We start from the raw sequence: 21,070 nt of genomic DNA, 5'->3' as shown, positions 1-21,070 counted from the left end.
TTGTCACTGGGTAATCGCACACATTTTGACAAAGGTACCGTTGAAACAAGAAATAGTAGAAAGAGAAGCAAAGATATCTCCTTCTTCCACATTAAACTTGTTAAAAAAAGAAAAAAAAATCCTAGGTTGAATCAGGTAAAGATTATTGCCAAACAGAGTGTTTTCTTGCGCGATTTGGCCGACTTGTCTAACAGTGAGTGCCCGGATGTGGACTGGCTGTGGAGTGAGAGTTTGTTAGTGAGAAGGTTGAACACCTTAATTGGAAAAGTCATCCGTTTTAGAGTGTGTGGAGTAGGGGACTTTACTGAATGCACTCAACCTCAGAGAGGACCATTAGGAGGTAGTAGCTGTCTGCCCAGCTCCAAACCCAATGAGTGTCCTCATGTGTTGGTACCATGCTCCCCTTCTAGGGTGACCAACCATCCTGGTTTGCGTGGGACTGATGGATTTCTCAGGATGCAGGACTTCCAGTGCCAAACTGGGAGAGTTTTAGGAGAGCTAAAATGGCTGGTCACTCTAAATACTGGTACTTGTTGGGGAACGACTTTTCTCTCCATGGTAAGAAAATCCACCCCCCCTTTTTTTTAAGTTTTGTCCATAGAAAAGGGCGCCATGAATCCAGACCCTGCTTTCTAGCCTGCCCACCGTGATTCTGTCCTCCTTTGGAAATTGGAATCGGTTGTAGATGCTCTGCCTTCAGAATAGTGTTAGCTGTCCTACAACCTGAAAACCCCAGCTAGTTTTCAGTTCTTATTTGAATTTTCTGAAGAAGCCCTGGACCTACCCAGGGCCTTTTCCTACCAGGAAGATTATTGCAATATTACATGATCCAGGGTTGTAGCCCACCCTTCCTCCACCCCCTACCCAGTTTGGAGTTAGACCAACAACGAGGGCGAGTTTGCCACTTATGATGGGGAAGCCGCCTGAAATCTCTAGTCCTTCATTTCCACATTTGAAAATGAAAGCGTGGTATTTCCCACATTTAAACCATCTCAAGCTATAATATTCGGAGACTCCAAGATTCTCTGTGAGAATGTATAGTAAATAGGATAAAAAATTCTCCCATAAATATTTCCAAAATTCATATAAAATTAGGTTGTCAAGTTCCTGTCTATTCATCTTTTCAAACTTGCTTGCTACACCCTGACACGGGGAAGAGTTGTCAAAATAAATAGAAATCTCACCGTTTGAAACATGCATTAATGATATTAGATGAGAAGGATTTTCCAGACAGTTTTGAACTCTTGTTACAGTGTGATTTATGTTGAAGTGTTTGAAAAGTTGTCCCGAAGTTTGGCACATGATCACAAATTACCTGGTATTATTTAGCTCTTTATGACTGTTTAATTTTTATGAGCGTGTGCCTTGCTTTCCCAATTACGTTGTAAGACACTGGGGCCAGGAAGGAAGGGCCATACTTCCAGAAATTCTCCACAGTGGGTAGCACAGAGCTGTGCGCACAGTAAGCGGGAAGGCTGTGTGCGCCGTCATTCAGTGAGGGCATCGTATTTCTCCAAGTATTGGCATTTGTGTTGGTTGGTGGATGGCCGGTCAGCAGAGTGGCCTTGGAGAGTGAATTATGTGTGGAAATAGCTCTAGGTTATGTGAAGAACATCCATTCATTCATTAGGTTGTAATTAACCCTACAGGTTCCCACCGTGTTGTTACGTTGAATAAAAACAGAGACAAGATGAAAAGCTCTTTCATGTTGACACAAACTTGAATAGGCCAGCTATTAGCCACTGATGTTGAGCTATATTTTGTCAAGATAATTCATGCCTCACTTCGAGGGGAATCTAATACTAGGACCATTTCCTCTACTGCTCAGCTCATAACCCACCTTCCGGTAATAAGGTACCATATCCTAAGATAAGCTGTGGGAGAAACATCAGAGTCATCACTTTACTTATTTTTAAATGCCAAATGAAATGGATCTTGTGCCGTTCGTTTCTGATGAAAACGAAGCTTTCTTGTCCTATATTTCTCATCCTGTTTAAAACGGCAACAATTCTGTTTGTGGCTATGGAGACTTGAGATATTTAGATATATCATGCCACAGACGTATACAGTATAATTATTGGCATTAATGAATTTTCCCAGTGAATCTTAAAACAGTTGGAATCATTGCATCCCTTTAAAAAGGGAAATCGCACATCATATAGTGATGGAGGCTGCTATGAATAATTTTGACCCACTCTGACAGGGAGGGAGACAGGTTTCATCTTAACTGTCCCCTCTAATCTGTTGGTAGGAAGTTAACTAGGGCCCTGGGGTAAGGATCACGAGGCTACCAGGAGCCAGGAAATTGTTTTTACAAATGATCGTATGGTAAATATTTTCGACTTTTAGAACCATGGAGTCTCTGTTGCACTTATTCAACTTTGCTGTTGTAGCATAAAAGTAATAGGTAAACCAAAGGGTGTGGGTGTGTTCCAATAAAACTTTATTTACAAAAATGAATAGTAGCTGGAAATGGCCCACCGGCCACAATTTGCCAAACCCCTGCTCCAGACTCAGAAAAAGCAGTGGCTAATTAGTTTTGTCTGCTGTGGGCATGAGCGCAAGTAATGATACGGATACCCTTCTTCCCTTTTCTGCAAGTGCCCATAGCTTTCAGTGAAAAAGAGTTCTGATCATCATTCTGGCTATGGATCATGTGTATAACCTAGTTATATCAATGGAAGTTTTAGATAAGAGTTAGCCCATTGTTCTCTACAAAAATTAATACAGTCCATAATTCCTTATTCATAATTCTAAAATCCTAAAAGCTCTGAAAACCCAAAGTGTTTTGTTGCAGGCTGCAAAATCCGAGCTGACCTGAACTCATTGGGCAGCAAAACCTGGCCAGAGTGGACATAAGGCCCTTCATCATCTTTATTTATCCTGCTTAATGCGACAATCCATGCGTCTTGCCGTTTGATTACAGAATGCCTTCCCAGATCCTGCTAGGACTGTCACATACTGAAAGGTATATGTACCAAATTACCCTTCTCAAGTCCCAAGATTTCTGAATCTCAAAACCATCTGACACCGGTTTTGAGTCTCTGACGAGGGAGTTTCTGATGAATTTCTAATGAGGGACTGTGGACTTACAAACACAAGCTCTCCTTTTTTTGGTGCTGTGTGTAAGAAATACATGTCAGAATAATGACAATAAATTAGTCTCATCAAGCCATCTGACCGATTACTGGTTATAACGGTGCGATCAGCTTAATCACCTGTGTTAATGAAGAGTTAAGCTTCCGATTTTTAAACCCAAGCAAAGCCAGGAAAATCAACATTAATCTTTCCCATAATGACCTTTTCTCTGCTTCTTTTGTGTGTAAATGCATGTCGGAAGTACTGTTTGCAGCACCTCTATCCATGCAAAACTGTGCAGATCTTTTTGGCCAATAATTGGCTTCTACAAACTTGGGTTACCGCAGCAGGCGTAACCAAGTGTGGTACGTTTCGGTGAATGTCAAGGCGATGCGTGAGCCGTTGAGTCACATTAGATCTCAGGACCCATTAGAGCCAGAAGTTAGGACTGGACCCAGTCTTGCCCTTTCACTGGCTGTGTCATAGGTTTGTTCTAGTTAATCCATAAAACAGGACTGGAAGAGTCCTGTGCTGTGTGGAACAGCACATCTCTCATTGTCTTTATTGTTTCTTATTGCCACCTTTTATCCACTTCTCTGCCGGCGTTTACTATTTTCCCCTTTCCATGGGACCATAATTTCCTTGAGAGTCAGAAAATATGTTTTGTTCCTTTTATATCTTCAGTCTTTAGCATAGAAGTGAAGATGTTTGTTGACTGAACATTTTTAGACTCAAGGACTCAAGACTAAGGGGGACCTCAGAAACCATCTTAGCCAAAACATGAGGAAACTGATATCTGAAAGGGCTTATTAGACCCTCTCGTGTACTGGACACCATGATCAAGCACTGTGCTGGCACTTCATTAATCCAGTGACAGTCGTGTGACTTAGGTGCGTCACCAATCCTTTCACAAACAAGGCAACTGAATCTCAGAAAGGGTCGGCAACCTGGTAGAAAGCAGTGAAGATTCGACCCAGGGTCTGTCATGCTTCCAAGTGTGTGTTTTCCCCCATTATATCGTAGGATCATCCCTCACTATTGTCTGACCATCCCAGACTGATAGATGCTTCTAGATCCTTCTAGGATAGTCAACTCATTTTGATTCATACCCACTAAAGGGTATTAAGGTGAGCTAAACATGATCCCTGACTGCTAACAGTTTACAATCGAGGAGAAGCAGATGCGTGCAAACCTGGAGTATTGTCATAGCTTCTTCCCCCAGTTTCCAGCCTTACTGAGGTATAATTGACAAAATTGTAACATGTTTAAAGTGTACGATGTGGCGAATTGATATGCATATACATAGTGAAATGAATACAATAATCAAGTCAGTTAATATATCTATCATCTTACGTACTTGTGTGTGTGTGTGTGTGTGTAAGAACTCTCAAGGTCTAGTCTCTTAGCAAATTTCAAGTATACAATACAGTATTATTAGCTGTAATTAACATACTGTACATTAGATGCTCAGAACTTATTCACTTAAAATTGGAAGTTTGTACTCTTTGACTGACGTCTCCCCTTCCCCCCCACCCCTCACTTTCCTAGGCCCTGGCAACTACTGTTCTACTCTGCTTCTACGAATTCAACTTAAAAAAATTTTTTTTTAGATTCCCCATATAAATGATACCATCCTGTGTTTATTTTTCTCCGTTTGGCTTATGTCACTTAGCATAATGCCCTCCAAGTTCACCCCTGTTGTTGCAAATAGCAGTATTTCCTTGTATATATATCACAAATATAAATGTCAGATTTTCTTTCCGTGGATAGACACTTGAGTTGTTTCTATATGTAAGTGGTTTTAAATAATGGTGCAGTAAACACAGAGATACAGATATCTCTTTGGGAAATGACTTCATTTCCTTTGGTTATATACTTACAAGTGATATTGTTCTATTATTAATTTTTTGAGGAAACTCCATACTGTTTTCTATAATAGCTATACCGATTCACATTCCTACCAGCAGTATAAAAGGGTTCCCTTTTCTCTATATCCTCGACAAGACTTGTTAACTTTTATGTTTTTCATTTTAACAGCTATGGGGTGCTATCTCATTGTGGTTTTGATTTGCATTTCCCTGATGCTTTGTGATGTTGAGCATCTTTTCATGTGCCTAATGGCCATTTCTATCTTCTTTGGAAAAAATGTCTATTCAGGTCCTTGGTCCATTTTTTAACTATGAGATCTATATCTATCTATATCTATATCTATATCTATATCTATATCTATATCTATATCTATATCTATATCTATATCTATATCCATATCTATATCTATCTATCATCTATCTATATAGCTATTGAGTTGCAAGAGTTTCTTGCATACTTTGGACATTAACCCCTTATTGGGTGGACAAAAAGCTTACTTTTTGTCTATTTTTGTAGTTTATACAAATGGAGTCATGTTGTATGTACTGTTTTATATCTGGTTTATTTTGCTTCTTGTTTTTGAGCTCTGTCTATACTATTTTGTCTATCAGCTGATAGATGATATACATTCTTATGTATTGCCAAGTAGTATTTCTTTATACACGTGTTGTTTATCCATTCTCCTGTTGATGGACTTTTTGGGTTATTTCCAGTTCTTGGCTATTCTTATGAATAATGCTGCTATTATCAGCCTTATATATGTCTTTTTGTGGAAATACATTTTAATTTTGCTTAAGTAAATATCTAGGAGTTGAATTTCTAGGTCACAGGGTAAATTTACGTTGAACTTTATTAGAAGCTGTCAATTGTGTTTTTTCTTTCTCTCTTTATTGTCAGTCACACTAGGGATAAATCAATGTTACTAATATTTTTATTTTTACTATTTATTTACTTATTTTGAGAAAGAGAGGGAGAGCGCATGAGCAGGGGAGGGGCAGAGAGACAGACTGGGAGAGAGAGAGAATCCCAAGCAGGTTCCACACTGTCAGCATGGAGCTTGAGGCGGGGCTCAAACTCACAAACTGGGAGATCATGCCCTGAGCCGAAAGCAAGGGTCAGTTGCTTAACTGACTAAACGACCCAGGTGCCCCTTACTAATATTCTTAAAGAAAAAACCTTTTGATTTTGTTAGTTTTTCTACTGTTTCTCATTTTATTTATTTGTGCTCTGATCTTTATGATTTTATCCTATTTACCTTGGGTTTAAATTCCTCATTGCTTTCTGGATTCTTAAGGTGAAAATCTAAATCACTAATTTTAAACCTTTCTTCTTTTATCATATAAGCATCTAAAGCTATAGTTTTTCCTCTAAGCACTGCTTTAGCTGTATCTCATATGATTCAATATGTTAGATTTACGTTAATGTTCAATATGAAATGTTTTCTAATTCCCTTGTGATTTCTTCTTTGACTCATTGGTTGCTTAGAAATATATCGCACTAAGTCCAAACACTTGAGGGACTTCTCGCTTTTTAAAACTGATTTAAGATGAATTGCTTTGTGGTTAGAGAACATACTTTGTATGATTTGAATCCTTTGAAAGTTATTGATATTTGTTTTCTCCATTTATTTTTTGTTCCATTTTTGCTCTTTCTTGCCCTTTGAAAGTTAATATTTTTCATATCCCATTTTATCTCTTCTATTCGCTTTTCAGCTTAATTACTGTTTTAATTTCCTATTGCTGATATAGCAAATTACAATAGATGTAGTGTCCTAAAACAATGTAAATTTATTATTGTATAGTTTTAGAAGTCAAAAGTCTAAAATTAAGATGGCTACATTTCTTCTGTAGACTTGAGGGGAGAACCCACATTCTTGCATTTTCCAGCTTTTCGAGGCTGCCCATATTCTGTGGATCATTGCTCCTTTCCATCTACAAAACCAGCTATTATGTCACTCTGACCTCTGCTTCCATTACCACATCTCATTTTCTGGCCCTCTTTCACTTATAAGGACCTTTGGAATTGCATTAGGTCCACCTAGATAAAACGCGATAATTTCCTGATCTCCACATCTTTAATTTAATCGTTATCTGCTAAGTCACCTTTTCCATGAGAGATTACGTATTCACAGGTTCTGGGGATTAGGGTCTGTACATCTTTTGGGAGCTGTTATTTCACCTATCACAATGACTTTGTTCTATCTATTAGTATTTGCTGAAGGGATTATAATACACATCTTTTATTTATCATAGTCTAGCTTGCATTAATATTTAATCACTTTGTGTGTCATTATGTGTTAGGTAAGAACTTAACAACCATATAGTTTTATACCCTCCAATCCTTTGTGATACTGTTCCCACACATTTTACTTTTCTGTGTGGTATGCCTCCCAGAGGCATGTGGTATGCCAATAACTTTGTTATTATTTTTTCTTTAAACAGGAAAATTTCATTTAAAGGAATTAAGAGACAATAAAGAGTCTTTTATATTTAACCATATATTTACAATTTCTGGCATTCTTCCTTCCATCAGGTGAACCTGTTTCTGTCTTATACAATTTTCCTGTAGCCTGAAGAAATTCCTTTAATCCCATTATGAAGGTCTCCTGTTAACTAATTCTTTCAGGTTTTGTTTAGCTCATAAGGTCTTTATTTCACTTTCATTTTTGAAGAACATTTATGCTGAATGTAGAATTCTAGTTTAATAACTTTTTTCCCTTTACCACTTTAAAGATGCCATCGTATTGTCTTCCTGCTTTGCATGTCTGATGAGACTGCATTCATTTTTTTTGTTGTTCTTTTGTATAGAAGGTGTCTTTTTTTTTTTTTTTTTCTTTTTGGTTTGTCTGCATTTGTGATTTTCTCTTATTTTTGGTTTCCAGCACTTTGAATATTATGTATCTTTGTGTGGAATTTTTGTATGGGTTATTGGGTTTCACTGATTTTTTTTGGTTCTGTACATTTGAAATTTGGAAAAAAAAATGGAAAAAATTCTGCCATATTTTCTTAATTTTTTGTATCTCAATTTTTCCTTCATTGTTTTAAGTTCCAATTACATATATGTTAGATTTTTTGATATTATTCCACATACTATAAGGGTCTGTCCATTTTCATTTAGTCTATTTTCTCTCTGTGCTTCAGTTTCCTTGGTTCCATATTTGTCTTCAAGTTCACCAATATATTCTGCAATGTCAAATCTGCTTTTAATTCCATGCAATGAATATTTGACTTCAGATCTTTTATTTTTTAGTTCTGGAAATTCCATTTAATTGTTTCAAATATTTTCCCTTTCTCAGTTTAGATCCCTTATCCATGGAGTCCTTTGTTCATATTTTCTTTTAAATATCTCAACATATTTACAAACCTGTTTTACAATTTTTATCTGATAATTCTAATAGCTATGTCATCTCTGAGACTGTTTATATCAATGTTTTTTTCTACCAAGGATTATGAATCACATTTTCTTGCATTTCCATATATCTAGTGCTTTTTGATTATCTGCTGGGCATTGTATATGCTAACCTATCGATAGTGTGGATTATGTCCTTTACTTATAAGGAATATTAGCTTTTGTTCTGTCAAGCAGTGAGTTAAGAGGCTTAGTTTAATACAGAGCAGAAGCGCTCTTAAAGTGTGAACTTTCATAAGTGAATGCCCAGGGTGTCCATCTTGGGATCTCCACTTTGCTCGGTCAATGTCCCATGTCATACCATGATAAAACCTCCAGAATCTGGGTTGGACCTCCCCATATGCTAGGCTTTCTGAAGTCTTTCAGTGAGCACGCACTGCATCGTTTTGTTTGAAGACTCACAGTGACCCCATGCAGATTTCTGGGAATCCTTCACTTTTCGCCTTCTCCTGACCTGCAAATTCTGGCGGCCGCAGTAACCCCAAGCAGATATCTGTTTCCTTTTTCCAGTGAGACCACCAATCTCTGTTTTGGTTTTACTTTCATGTGCTGCACTTTGTCAAGTGCTTCCAGGCAGAAAACTGGGGTAGATGTGAAGTTGATCTCTTGTACTTCCCTTTTTTCATGGATCACAGCCTTGTGATTTGTAGTGCCAATGTTTGAAGTTATTTGCTTCATACAATTTGTGAAGTTTAGTGGCTGTTTACAGTGGCTGAGTAAGTCTGATACTCATTCCTCTATCACGGCCCAAACTGGAAGTCTATCATCAAAGCTATTTGAGTTTAATTCCAATTATGAAAACCTGCTAGTTCCCTTCTTGGTGGCTAAACCACCACAAGGTGCAGAGTTGACTAACAGTGGGCCGGCTATGTTGTATGTCATGTATCTATAGACAGATCTTATTTCATATGTGATTTAGTGATGGGCCTAATAGTGTAATCTCAAACTATTGTTGAGTATAAATATTAAGACATCTGCAATAACTGTGATGGGATTCTTATTGATGATAAGATCACAGGCATTGCTAATATTACTTGACTTATAATTTCTATTTGGCCTAGTTTCAGGTTCATTGATCTTTTCTTCTTCAGTGTCCAATTTGCTATTAAGGCTATCCAGTGAATTTTTAATTTCAGATATTGTATTTTTCAGTTTTAGAAATTCCAATTCTTTTTTTGCCCCCCACTCTCTGTTTTTATTAAGATTCCCTATCTTCTAATGCTACTGTGGTTTGCCGTCTACATTGATGGTTAAAGGAAGTGCAAAATTTCAGTAAGGGTACATAGATGTATTTTTTTTCCTCTCCAAATTCACGGGTCGCCTGGGATCTAAAATATTAGTAACAGTTACCTCTGGGTGAGGATTATGGGAGATTGTTTTTTTCTTCTTTGTTATTTTCTGTTTTTCTCTCCTAACATTTCTTCAATGAGCATGTATTACTTTGTAATTATAAAGAACAAATGTAGCTGAAAATCTATTAACACTTAAGTGGCATGTAATATTCTTTTCAATAATGTTAATGTGAATTGAAAGTATACTGTATAATTTTTTCATTATTGTATTCTATTTAAGGTGAAATGATTAAACAGACATGTCAAAATGATGGTGATTTTTCTTAAGGATGGAAAACATAGAAAAAAGCAATATGATTAAGATCATATTGATATCTTTTGTAACTGTTTTTTCAATTTTAACATATTTCATATCCTCTAATAAATTCATTTCATATATAGAAAAACCATTACTTTAAAAATGATAATTTATATGACCAGTATAACTGCAAATACTATGTGGTATATATGTGCATCTTTAGTCTATTACATTTTATTTTTCAGTGTTGGAATTCATAATAATTATGTCTTGTCATTGAGAGGAGATAGTTACTTGATTATTCATTACAGTTAACCACAAGTATCTAACCAGATTATTTAAAGGTATGAGTTATGTCGTGGGAGTAGGTTAAACTCTTGAGAAGTGAGTATTTTTTCCTTCAGGATATGTATTAAATCACTATTATGTGAACTGAGGTCATAAGCCAGTACTGATTAACTTCCAAATAATCATTTTAAGCAATCATTACTTAATATAAAATGATGCCACTTTCCTTTAGCTGTGTGTCTAATCCTGCTAGGCTTGGGCAGTGGCGTAGACAGAATAGATGCTGAAGGAAGCGGCGTTTCTAGATAAATAGTGAACTCTATTTAAAAGGTGACCTATTTACAGATTTAAAAACACGAGACAGGTGACTGTTAAGTGAACCATCCCGTGGGACTTTAATAAAAGCACCAAGTCCTTTCTCTGAAGGTGAGCCCTCTTACAACTTGGGGTCTGGGGCAGTCCGTGGGATTCCAGCAGGTTCCTCAAACACTGCCCTTCATGGGGGAAAAGGTGCCCGAACTCTGGATTTTGTCTGCCTCTCCAGTGCTTCGCTGCCGTGTTCTGGGTGCCATTACTAACATTACTCGGTTGTACATGGCTAAGTGATCCAGCCCGGGACCATTAGTGCATTTCCCTTAGCGCATCTGGCATACAGATTCATTTCTAGGGGTATGGAAACAGCACTCCATCTTGAGCCCGAGCCCCAGTGATTTGTAGTACATTCTGTATTAATTGCTCACCATTCTGGGAACTTCACATATCAATTTGACTCTGTCATATAGTGCGATCATTCACCACGAATGTGTTGGAAATATATCCTTGCAGCAGCAACTGCTGAAATGAACAGATATTCCTTTTTATCGTAAAATGAGTTATATCCTAGGCCCTCAGGCTTGAAAGGGGGTGTGTGCAGCCACCTACATCAATAACAAGGGAAAGAGAGACCTTCATGTATAAGTTTAGGTGAAACATCTGGCAAGTGGGCGATATTTAGATTGTACGAAACATAGATGCTTGGCATCTTCCACGGTGGAGACGGTCAGGTCCTCCAGAAACACAGTCGGCTCACAAAATGTGGTCGGGAAGCGTGCTCTCTGCTCGTCTCAGGAGACGCCCCAGGACAGTGAGGGTGGCTGGGAGATTCCTGGGGCTTCGCATCACTTTTACGTCGAAATGAAGAGCAGTGAGAACAGGTTCCATCACTATTTTCCTCTCCAAGGCACTCCAGTTGCAAGAACTTTCTGGAATTTCTGTCAGGGCACAAATTCCCAGAATTGCATTTGGGCCCCTCACCTGTACTTCCTCTCTCTCCGCTGACCTCAGAACGCAGGTACCTCTTTATTCTGGGTCCTCCACAAAAGAGGATACGCCGTCTACTACTCTTAATTATTCAGACTCCCCTTTCTTGAGTATATAAAGCTGTTGGCAGGGGCGCTTGGGTGGCTCAGTCGGATGAGCATCAGACTCAATTTTGGCTCAGGTCGTGATCCCCACATCAGGCTCTGTGCTGAGTGTGGAGTCTGCTTAAGATTCTCTCTCTCTCTCTCTCTCTCTCTCTCTCTCTCTCTCCCCCCCCACTTGTGCTCACACACTCTCTCTTTAAAAAAATAATAAATAAAAGCTGTTGTCTTGCTGATAACTACAGGGAGAGAGATAGGTATAGTATAAAATGACAAATCAGAGAGCTCGTAAGAAATCTAAAAAAAAGTAGAGTAATGGTCCCCCCTTCTCTCCTGGTCTACACAGAAATAAAAGGTGAGGCAGGATATCTCTTAGGGCTTGCCTATTTCTTTGCGTGTTCCTTCCAAGTTATTTCCGTCCACACCCCTCCCTTCTATTCTTTAGGATGAGCTGAATCCTGATTTTGCCCGACCGCACAGAACACAGCTTGCCGAACCACCCAATTATAGGAGATAACCGAAGCTCTGGGCAAAAATATGGATCGAAAGGCCCCACTCATGAGGTAAAACGTCAGCCTTTTCAGAGGAGAGAGTCTGCTTGTCTGTGTTTTAAATAATTGCTCAGGTAATTTATATTATCAGAGAAACTTGGGAAACATGGTAGAGACCGGCTCTTAGCACCAAGTAAAAGTCCCTCTCCACTTTTCTATACACTTCTGGACTTCACACGGAGTGGGGGAAAGGTAAGGCTGCACAAGCTGGTGTGCAGGGCACCTGGGCGGCTCAGGCGGTTCAGCGTCCGACTTCGGCTCAGGTCACGATCTTGCAGTTTGTGGGTTCAGGCCCCGCGTCGGGCTCTGTGCTGACAGCTCGGAGCCCGGATCCTGTTTTGGATTCTGTGTCTCCCTTTCTCTCTGCTCCTCCCCCACTCATGCTCTGTCACTCTCTCTCAAAAAGAAAATAAACATTAAAAAAAAAAAAAAAAAAGGAAGAGTAGGCCTGGTGTGATCTCCTGTCGTATGTGTGGAAATTGACGGAAACGTCCGTGAGAACACAGCCCCCTGTCACTGGGGTGCGGAATGGGTTTGGGTTTTGGTCTATGCAGTTCAGTCTTTGATGGTCTTCTACCCATATGTTGCAATACACAATAAATATTGTCCCTATTTTTAGAACTAATAAGAGCTTTTAAAAAAGACAGTCGCCTTTCTCAGCAACAGCCTGTTAAGCTTTCTCCACCTTCAGGAGGCCAGCACAGCCATTTGCGACTGATCACAGACAGCAGCTGAGGCCACCCCTCTGTGAACTGAATTTGATTGACGCTTTCATTCCTGTGTCTGGTTCCTTTTTGGCCATGATTAGATTTTCTGAGCCTCTTTTTTTCCTGTGGCCTTTTCAGGGAGCTCTGCAGAGGCCCCTGCTTCTCAGGAGAGCCATTCAGGGAGCCTGGAGATGGGCCGGAGCAGGGCTGCATGAAAAAAAAAAAAAAAAACAACAACAACAGAAAAAACCCAAACGCCAAACTGCATAAGAAAACAATCTTCCTGCCATCCAGCAAGTAGCAAAGTGCTCTTTTAATTGTAGCCGTTGCTATAATTTAAACGGAAAGTATTTTACATCCATTTTTCTCAAACTGCTCTAATCATAGTAGTTTTCGTTTTGCCTTAATGTAGCAAATACATCCGACTACTTAATTTTGCTCCTTTAGAAGATCGCACTTTACAATTAAGCGTCGCAGGCTGCTCTTGTGTGTTTCCAGAGTAGAAATAGACTGAGACATCTCCCTTAGTTATGCTATGACTTTAAAAAATTAAACTGTACTTCCAAATGACTTACTTCATTCAACTCCAAATGAAATAATGGCTTTAGATGTCTCTTGTATTTTAAATTTAGATAATTAAATTCAACACAAATCACATCGGGTATATAATAGTCAAATATCATTTTAAGAGATTATTATTTGAATGGATCATTTTCTCAGGGGCTACTATTTGTAGCTAAGTGAATAACACTGGATTCTGCCTATCCTTATTAATGCCTGGGTATCTTTTCTTGTTTTCAATCCTACAGATAAAAATCTTTTTCCAAAGACAGATATATAGGGAGAGACAAAAATTCCCACGGGGATATTGTACTTTTTTTTTTTTTCTCCTAGGATAGATAAATTTCTCCATACACTTATCTTGAAATATTAGCTTACCCATTGTCCAGAGAGTGGCACTAGATTGAATGATTTTAAGTGCACTTTGAGATTATAATTTTTCCTGTAAACATTGTGTTTCAGGTTAATCAGCATCATGGGTGGGTCCTCAAATGATCGCAGATCCCGTGCGCCGTCGGGGGGGGGGGGGGGGGGGAGGGGCCGGGGCAGAAGTAAGCAATCACGTTGGACGGGAGTCTGAACTTGATAATGTTAACCTCTCAAACTTGATGCAGTCCTCTTCCGATTATTCTCTTGCCAAATCTGGACCAGGAGCCTGAAGAAGTGTAGCAAACCTGCCACAGAACAGAAGACTTGTCTACAGGTGTCGGTCACGGTCGGCCACGTCGTCTTGTAACTTTTGCGATAACCTTACGCTGCTTGACGTGACTAGTTTACCTGTCTGTTCTCACTCTTTTCCTTTGAATTAAAATTTATGAAATGCACGAAGAGTATAATTAAGAGACGTTAGCACCATTGGGCACAGATGTCAGCCTCAGGCCAAAGAAAGGACTCATACCTGAAGGTAGAAGGTCTACACTTTTTCATTTTTCTGTGCTCATTGCGATCTGGGGAAAGGCACTGAACATTTCAGGGCTATGTCCTCCTCATCTGCAAAGTGGAGATATGCTGGTGTGGCCCGCGATGGACTTCACCTCTACCTTCACATCGAGCTAGATCACTTTTCCAACTGTGGTTCCCCCTCATTGTGTCCTACCGTGAATTGTTGTTTAAACATATGAAACAAGTCTAAAAGCGTCTTTAAATATCTATCGAATGCAAAGCATTGCCTTTAAGAGATTTGACATAGATCTTGGCCATCTTAAAAAAGATAGGATTTCGAGGCAGGATTCTGACATGAAGAGGGGAGAGGCAGTTATTTTTGGAAATCCTAAAAATTAAGCCTTATCTTTCCTGAAGAGAGAAAAATAGCTCTTAAATTTATGTTGACATGAATATTAAAAAAAAAAACCAAATTCCTCCTTTGGTTCTGCAGGCAGGCCTCAGATGGACTAGGGCTGATAGGCAGTTTGCGGCAAAGGCTTTCATCTGTAGCTTGGCTTAACTTTTTCTGAATTACATTAAAAAAAAATCGCTAAGCAGGTAACAAATTTCCTTAACTGGTTGGATGCAGCTTTTGTCTGTATTTAGGGTGTGTGATGCCTATTTTTAAAAAGCAGGACATAAATAAAAGATATAAATAAAATATCATTTCACTAACGTTTTTCTTTTTCTTTTTTCCTCCGGCTTTTTCCAAGGGTGTTGAAATCTGCTGAGATTTATTTTGATGAAGGTAAGTCGCTTCTCGTTATCAGGCAGTAAAGATGTTCTGTTATTGTTTACTGTTTCAGCAGCTCTGAAAGGTGCCATCTGAACACTTGTGGTTATAATAGGCAGAAACAATGAAAAGCCATTTTTTTGCTGGTTATGTCCAAAGCTTTGATTTACCTCTTCAGAAGGTGAAAGATCTATTACTGACACCTAAGGTGGTTTTGAAAGATAACGGGTCACGGAGCCTTGTGAGAGACTTTCGAGGTTTGATCTTGGGAACAATGGTTAGTAGATGGAGGATGGTTTTCAGAGATGTAGATCATGGTCACGGACGCTGTGAGGCTTGTGCGGACCAGGTGACCGCTAGGTATAGTAATCCAGGTCAAGCAGAGAAGGTATAAAGTCATCACCTTGAGTTGCTTCTCGGAAAATGCCATGTGTTAAAGGGAGCACGTGTGTCTCAAGGGCAGTAATGCGGCCTGATCGTGTCCATATATAACAGACAACCCTAGACTGGGGAACAAGAGGACCTACCTGGGTCTGATGCTGGCCATGTATGTGATCTTGAGCAAGTTGTCTGCATTTTCTGGAACCCAACCCGGACTAGATCGATGACCAGGGAGCTCAAATCCCCCAAATGAATTCATTTTATTTAAATATGCATTTGTTGAATATCTAGATGTTAGGCATCTAAATGTGAATAAAACTCGGTTCTGGTGGTGGTGTTGAGCTAGATACAAAGGTGAATATGGACAGTGCAGTGTAGTGAGAGACATATTGGAGAATGGATATGGAATGACAGACACACAAATTTGGAAGCCATTTCTTTAGGGGTAAAAGGACTATTCAGGGGAAGTGAGGTTGCTTCTGGACGTCCTATGTGATGGTTCAGAGAAAAAAGGCTAACAGGGAAACAAAAGTGTTTCCCATAAAGGGCCAGACAGTAAATGTTTTTGGCTTTGCAGGCCACTTGGTTTCTGTGACAACCACTCTACTCCGACATAGCACACAGGCAGCAATGGTAAGCGAACATACATGACCGTGTTCGGATAAAACTTTATTTATGGAAACAGGCCAGCTTTGGCTGGCTTGCAGTCTTTAGTTTGATGACTCCTGCTACACAAAGATGATTTGCGAAGATGAACTTCATCAAACACCCTGGTTAACTCATTGTGGCACTTTTTCCCATCTTTGGGATTTTTACGAACGTGACTTCACAGACTTGTATATGGGGGTGTATGTCTAAACCTGGGCACGTGCATCAGGAAACTGCTCATATCCTTGCAGCACTTACAATTTCTAGGTGTGGGAGCCCCGCTTCCCTCTCCCACACTTGCAGCTCATTGTCTGCCAGAGCTATGAGGCCATGCATGGGGAGCGGGGCAGGCGTGACTCTCCCCTCCCCTAGGTTCTCAGTCAGTGACTGACTAGACGTGGCGGAGGAGTGTCTGGGCTCCTGCCCCCTGGGGGGCGGATTCCCTCTCAGCATGGGCTCCATGGACTGTGTCTGAGCTCTCCAGTGGGATTAAGTCCAATGGCCCGCTGTTGTACCTTGCGTCACAACACGCTCTTATTGGCTTATTTCCTCCCCTGCGTCCCGTACCTCCTTCGCCTATACGTCCACGCTTATCTCCTAAAGCACCACCTTGTACTCAAACCCATACATTGACATTCGTTTCTGGAGGAATGCAAACCAAGACGGTATTTGGGACATGAAGGACATAAACTCACCTCTATGTGATTACTTAGAAACTCCTCATTTAAGCGAAGCTGTGGGAAAACAACAACAACAACGATGACAACAACAACAACAAACGGTTCATGAGTTCAAGCCCTGTGTTGGGCTCCGTGCTGACTGCTCAGAGCCTGGAGCCTGCTTTGGATTCTGTGACTCCCTCTCTCTGTGCCCCTCTCCTGCTCATTCTCTGTCTCTCAAAAAATAAATAAATGTTAAACAATAATTTTGTTTTAAGAGATGGTGTGGAAAGCCCTTCTCCAAGTAGGGTCGTCGCAGTGCCATTATTGAAGATTTTATTTGGATGCAGAGACCCAATATTTTTCTTAACGATTGACAGATTTCCCTACTTATTGGTTAGGGTCAGTAGCAGAGGCCGTTGATCTCCCTCTTGATGACCCCCACCCCTGCCTGTGGCTGATGATAGTACCCCCCCTGCCCCTCTCTCAGGCACCTACATTCATCTCTTTTCCTCCTACTTTAGGGCCAGGCACAGGTGCATCCTGGATATGTTGAGTGATCAGGGTTGGAGGAGGTTTGGAGAGATGGGGCTTACTGGGACGGCTTGGGAGGAGGTGAGGCTGGACACACTGCAGAGGAGGGGTGTGGCCGTGATGGGCCCCGAATGACTGGCTGAAGAACTTGGATTTCATCTTGCACCTAAGTTGAGCTACTGGCCATCTTTGAGGACAGTGGCAAGAGAGCTCAATAACATTCAATAAGTACTTGTCGATGACCGACATATGCTACAAATAGTGAACAGGTGCAGCAGCGAGGACAGGGAGATGCTGAAGTGTCATCTTAAAAGTCACTTTAGGAAACCCCTCCTGATCCTGCAGGTAGATGGCACCCCTCCGCATCCCACTGTTCCTTCTAATATGGCACCTCCCTCACTTTGGTGCATTTATGAAACACCACCCGTCTCCACCCCTACAGCCTGTCTTATCCACTTCCGCATTGAGCTTTGTGCTACAGTTAGCCATAATTAATGGGCTTGCCCAACTTTTTTTTTTTCCTTTATGTGTCACTAGGTTAATAAAAACATTGAGCTCAGCCTCTAGGGAGAGAGAAGTCATAATCAGTCAACACGCTTCCTGAGAGGGGTAGTCTTCTTGCCCAAAGATCATCGATCATCTTTACCCTAATGCCCGAGACCTCAGGGCTCTTTAAGTGGAGCTTAGTTAGTGAGCTGTCTCTTTCTCCCTCCGCCAGATAAACGCCCAGAAAACTCTTAGACCCCTGGTTTATGGATCTGCAACCTTTTTGAGTAAGGGGAACTCCATTAAGTATTCATTGTGAAGATTTTCAAACATACACGAATGTCTTAATAATGAGAACAGTAATAATGAATCCTCATATGCCCTTGACTCAGATTCAGTTGTCCAGAGTTTCCCTTTCTTGTTTCCTCCATTCACTTCTTTTCATTTTTGCTTAAGTGTTTTAAAATAAATCCCAGCCAGCTCTCATTTCACCCATACATACGTGAATATGCAGCTCTTAAAAACATGGCCATTTTCGGGGCACCTGGATGGCTCAGTTGGTTGAAGGTTTGACTCCTGGTTTTGGCTCAGGTCATGATCTCACAGTTCCTTGAGTTTGAGACCCATGTCGGGCTCGGCCCTGACAGTGCAGAGCCTGCTTGGGATTGCCTCTCTCTCCCTCTCTCTCTGCCCCTCCCACACATTCAGTCTCTCTCTCAAAATAAATGAACTTAAACAAAAAAGAAACAATGGCCATTTTCTCTCATGTTACTAACAAAATTAAAAAATTAACCATAATGGGTATCATCTAATGCCCAGTACTACACTTGTTTCCCTGATTTTTTTTTTTCTTTCCTTTTTTAAAGTTTGAATCGGGAATTAAATGAAATCCACATGTCATTTCCTTGTGTTTTCCTCAATTTCCCCTCTGTGAACTCAGCGTTCTCTGCGATGTGACCTTACTTCTGCTGGGGACATCTAGACTTGTGACAATCCTTCTGTGACAGTTTTTCTCCACCTCCTCTTTCTTTTTGCCCTTTCTTAGTAGCAGAAAATTAGGCTGAATGTAGATCGTTTGGGCGGGGTACTGAATTTGAACCTGTGTTTTTATGTTAGAATGCTGGTTCTCGTCTTTGAAGATTTGGCCGGAAGGTTAAAGCATCGTGAAAAATAAAACTACAGGTGTAAACCTGTAGTCTTTTTACCCCTTACAGCTTTGGCCTTATTACCTCAAGCAATAAGTCTGACCCTTTTTCCTCGGTGTATTGAAACTAAAGAGTAAGTAGTTGATCCCCACTGTTCTTCCCACAAGTTTTCAGCAGGGTGAGGCCAATTCACTGCTTGTTTTAGGCTTAAAACTGCTCCTGACATGTAGGGATGAAAGGTGGTGTGTAATTGAAGTCGCTGGGTATTGTGTGCCTAAGATGGGAGAGTGAGTTGAATTTCATGGGCTTTTCTGAAGCTTGCTCTCTTAACTGAAAATGTTGGCATTTTCTGCGAAGTCCGCTGTATGTTTATGGAGAAAGAGAGACTTCTCTTCAAGCACGGTGTGACATTTCTACAAAAATCAATGATTTAGAGGTAGGTAACTGAAATGAAATGTGCAACTTCACTTTCCATCTGTTGGAAAGCCTGCTGGGCTGGTTTTGAAATCTTCATATATGTTTGGTGTCCCTTCGGGGGGTAAAAATTATATTGACTCTGCACTTTGGAACATGTAACAAATATCTTTCGGAATGTGGCAAGAAATAGAACAGCCACCTAGTCCTATGTTTTCCAAAATGGATTTCGTAGTAATGTCTTAATTAAACGAACAAACAAACAAACAGAAAAACACCCACTTTTAGGACTAGGGTTTGCTTTTTCCTTTCTTCTTGAAAGATTTTCATCTTTATTAAACCTGATTACCTAATCCAGTGGAGGGGACGGTCATGAATGTGGCTCAGCACTGCCTTATCCGTGTGTCAAGCCGAAACTTGCTCTTTGATTATTAGAGGTAGTGAAGCTTATAGGAGCATGATGATGTTTTAATTTGAATTTTGAAAATTAAAAAAGCCTGGCGTAACTATTGACACAATGAACAGGGAGAGCTCAAGCCGCTTTGAAATCCAGCCCCTCCCCCAGGATCCTCGAGAGGTTTTATATCTTCTTTAAAGTCCTTAAAATATAAAAGGATTAACTTCTAAAGTGACTGATAAAGCCAGAGAGAAAAATACGGAAGAGTATGGAAAGGGTCTAATGAAAACTCAGCACAGGGCTGGCACTTAATTCCATCTCACAATAATAAGAGAAAAAGCATAATGGAGAGTGAGAAGCAGAGCCATTTACATAATAACTTCCTAGCAACAGCTGTAATGAACAAATACGGGCAGATGAGTCAATTCTCCAAGACACCACCTCACATCAGAGCTTAGAAAAAAGGGGGAAAGGAAGGCACAAGTAAATATGGGAGAGCCCCTGAATTCGGGTTCTTTTCTATGCAGTTGCAGACCGGATCGCTTGCTCTTTGCTATTGTGGCTTAAAACCCGTTTGGCAAAGGAGAAGCAATCTGGTGAGAGAGAGAGAGAGAGAGAGAGAGAGAGCGCGAGCTCCTGAGGCCATCCAGGCCCAGCTGCGGGGGGACGGGAGCTTCCAGGGGAGGTCAACCTTTGCTGCAAGTGGGTGTTTAGGGCTGATGGCTGTGAATTTCCTGGCTTGGCTCCAGGGGCACTAACATCAAAATCCTCCCCCTCCTCCTCCCCCCTCATCTCAATCCTCAGCATCACAACCATCATGTGCTGAACACTTCCTTGCTCGGTCAGGCACGGGCGCTCCACGCTCCACGTCTGTTTCTTGCAGACCTCGCAGTGCTCCTGTAAACGTACATATGATCGTCGCCACTTTACAGATAAGGAAGGGGAAGCTCAGAGCAGGAAAAGCGATTGATAGTGAAGTAAAAATAGTTCACTTTCATGGAGCGTGTCCTGACCCGATATGCCCGGCACCGTGCCGAGCGCTTTCCACGGGCTGTGGGATGCGACCGAGCTCAGATCGTAGATGAGGAAGGAGAGACCCCGGGAGGGCAGATGATTTGCCTGAGGTCTCATAGCTGCTCCCGGTGAGAACCGAACTCGAATTCAAGCGGTTGAGTCAGGAGGGGGCAATGTTAGGAGTCAGACCTAAGGGTGCCTGATGCCGGAGCTGGCGCTGGTGCAGCCGCTCACGGGCGTGCACTCACATTTGGAGAGTGTAGCAGCCAACGATCAGACTGGA

General features: G+C 40.7%; 1 long non-coding RNA gene across 5 annotated transcripts in view; it reads left to right on the top strand.

The window, feature by feature from the left end:
* The window catches only part of LOC132667786 (uncharacterized), a 149,460-nt gene that overhangs the window by 101,066 nt on the left and 27,324 nt on the right, over positions 1-21,070 (top strand). For 2 of the 5 annotated variants that reach the window (XR_009605361.3, XR_014137738.1), the window contains 2 exons: positions 15,090-15,124; positions 16,852-17,024. This is a non-coding gene — a long non-coding RNA (uncharacterized LOC132667786). Of the gene's footprint in view, positions 1-15,089; positions 15,125-16,741; positions 17,025-21,070 lie in introns of those variants that run through there. The other 3 variants (XR_009605360.3, XR_014137736.1, XR_009605359.3) reach the window with 2 other exon arrangements.

Source organism: Panthera onca, chromosome B2 (assembly GCF_046562875.1).
Source record: "Panthera onca isolate mPanOnc1 chromosome B2, mPanOnc1 haplotype 2, whole genome shotgun sequence".
Classification (NCBI taxonomy): Eukaryota; Metazoa; Chordata; class Mammalia; order Carnivora; family Felidae; genus Panthera; species Panthera onca.
Note: the sequence above shows the minus strand (reverse complement) of the source record. Positions and strands in the feature narration are given on the sequence as shown.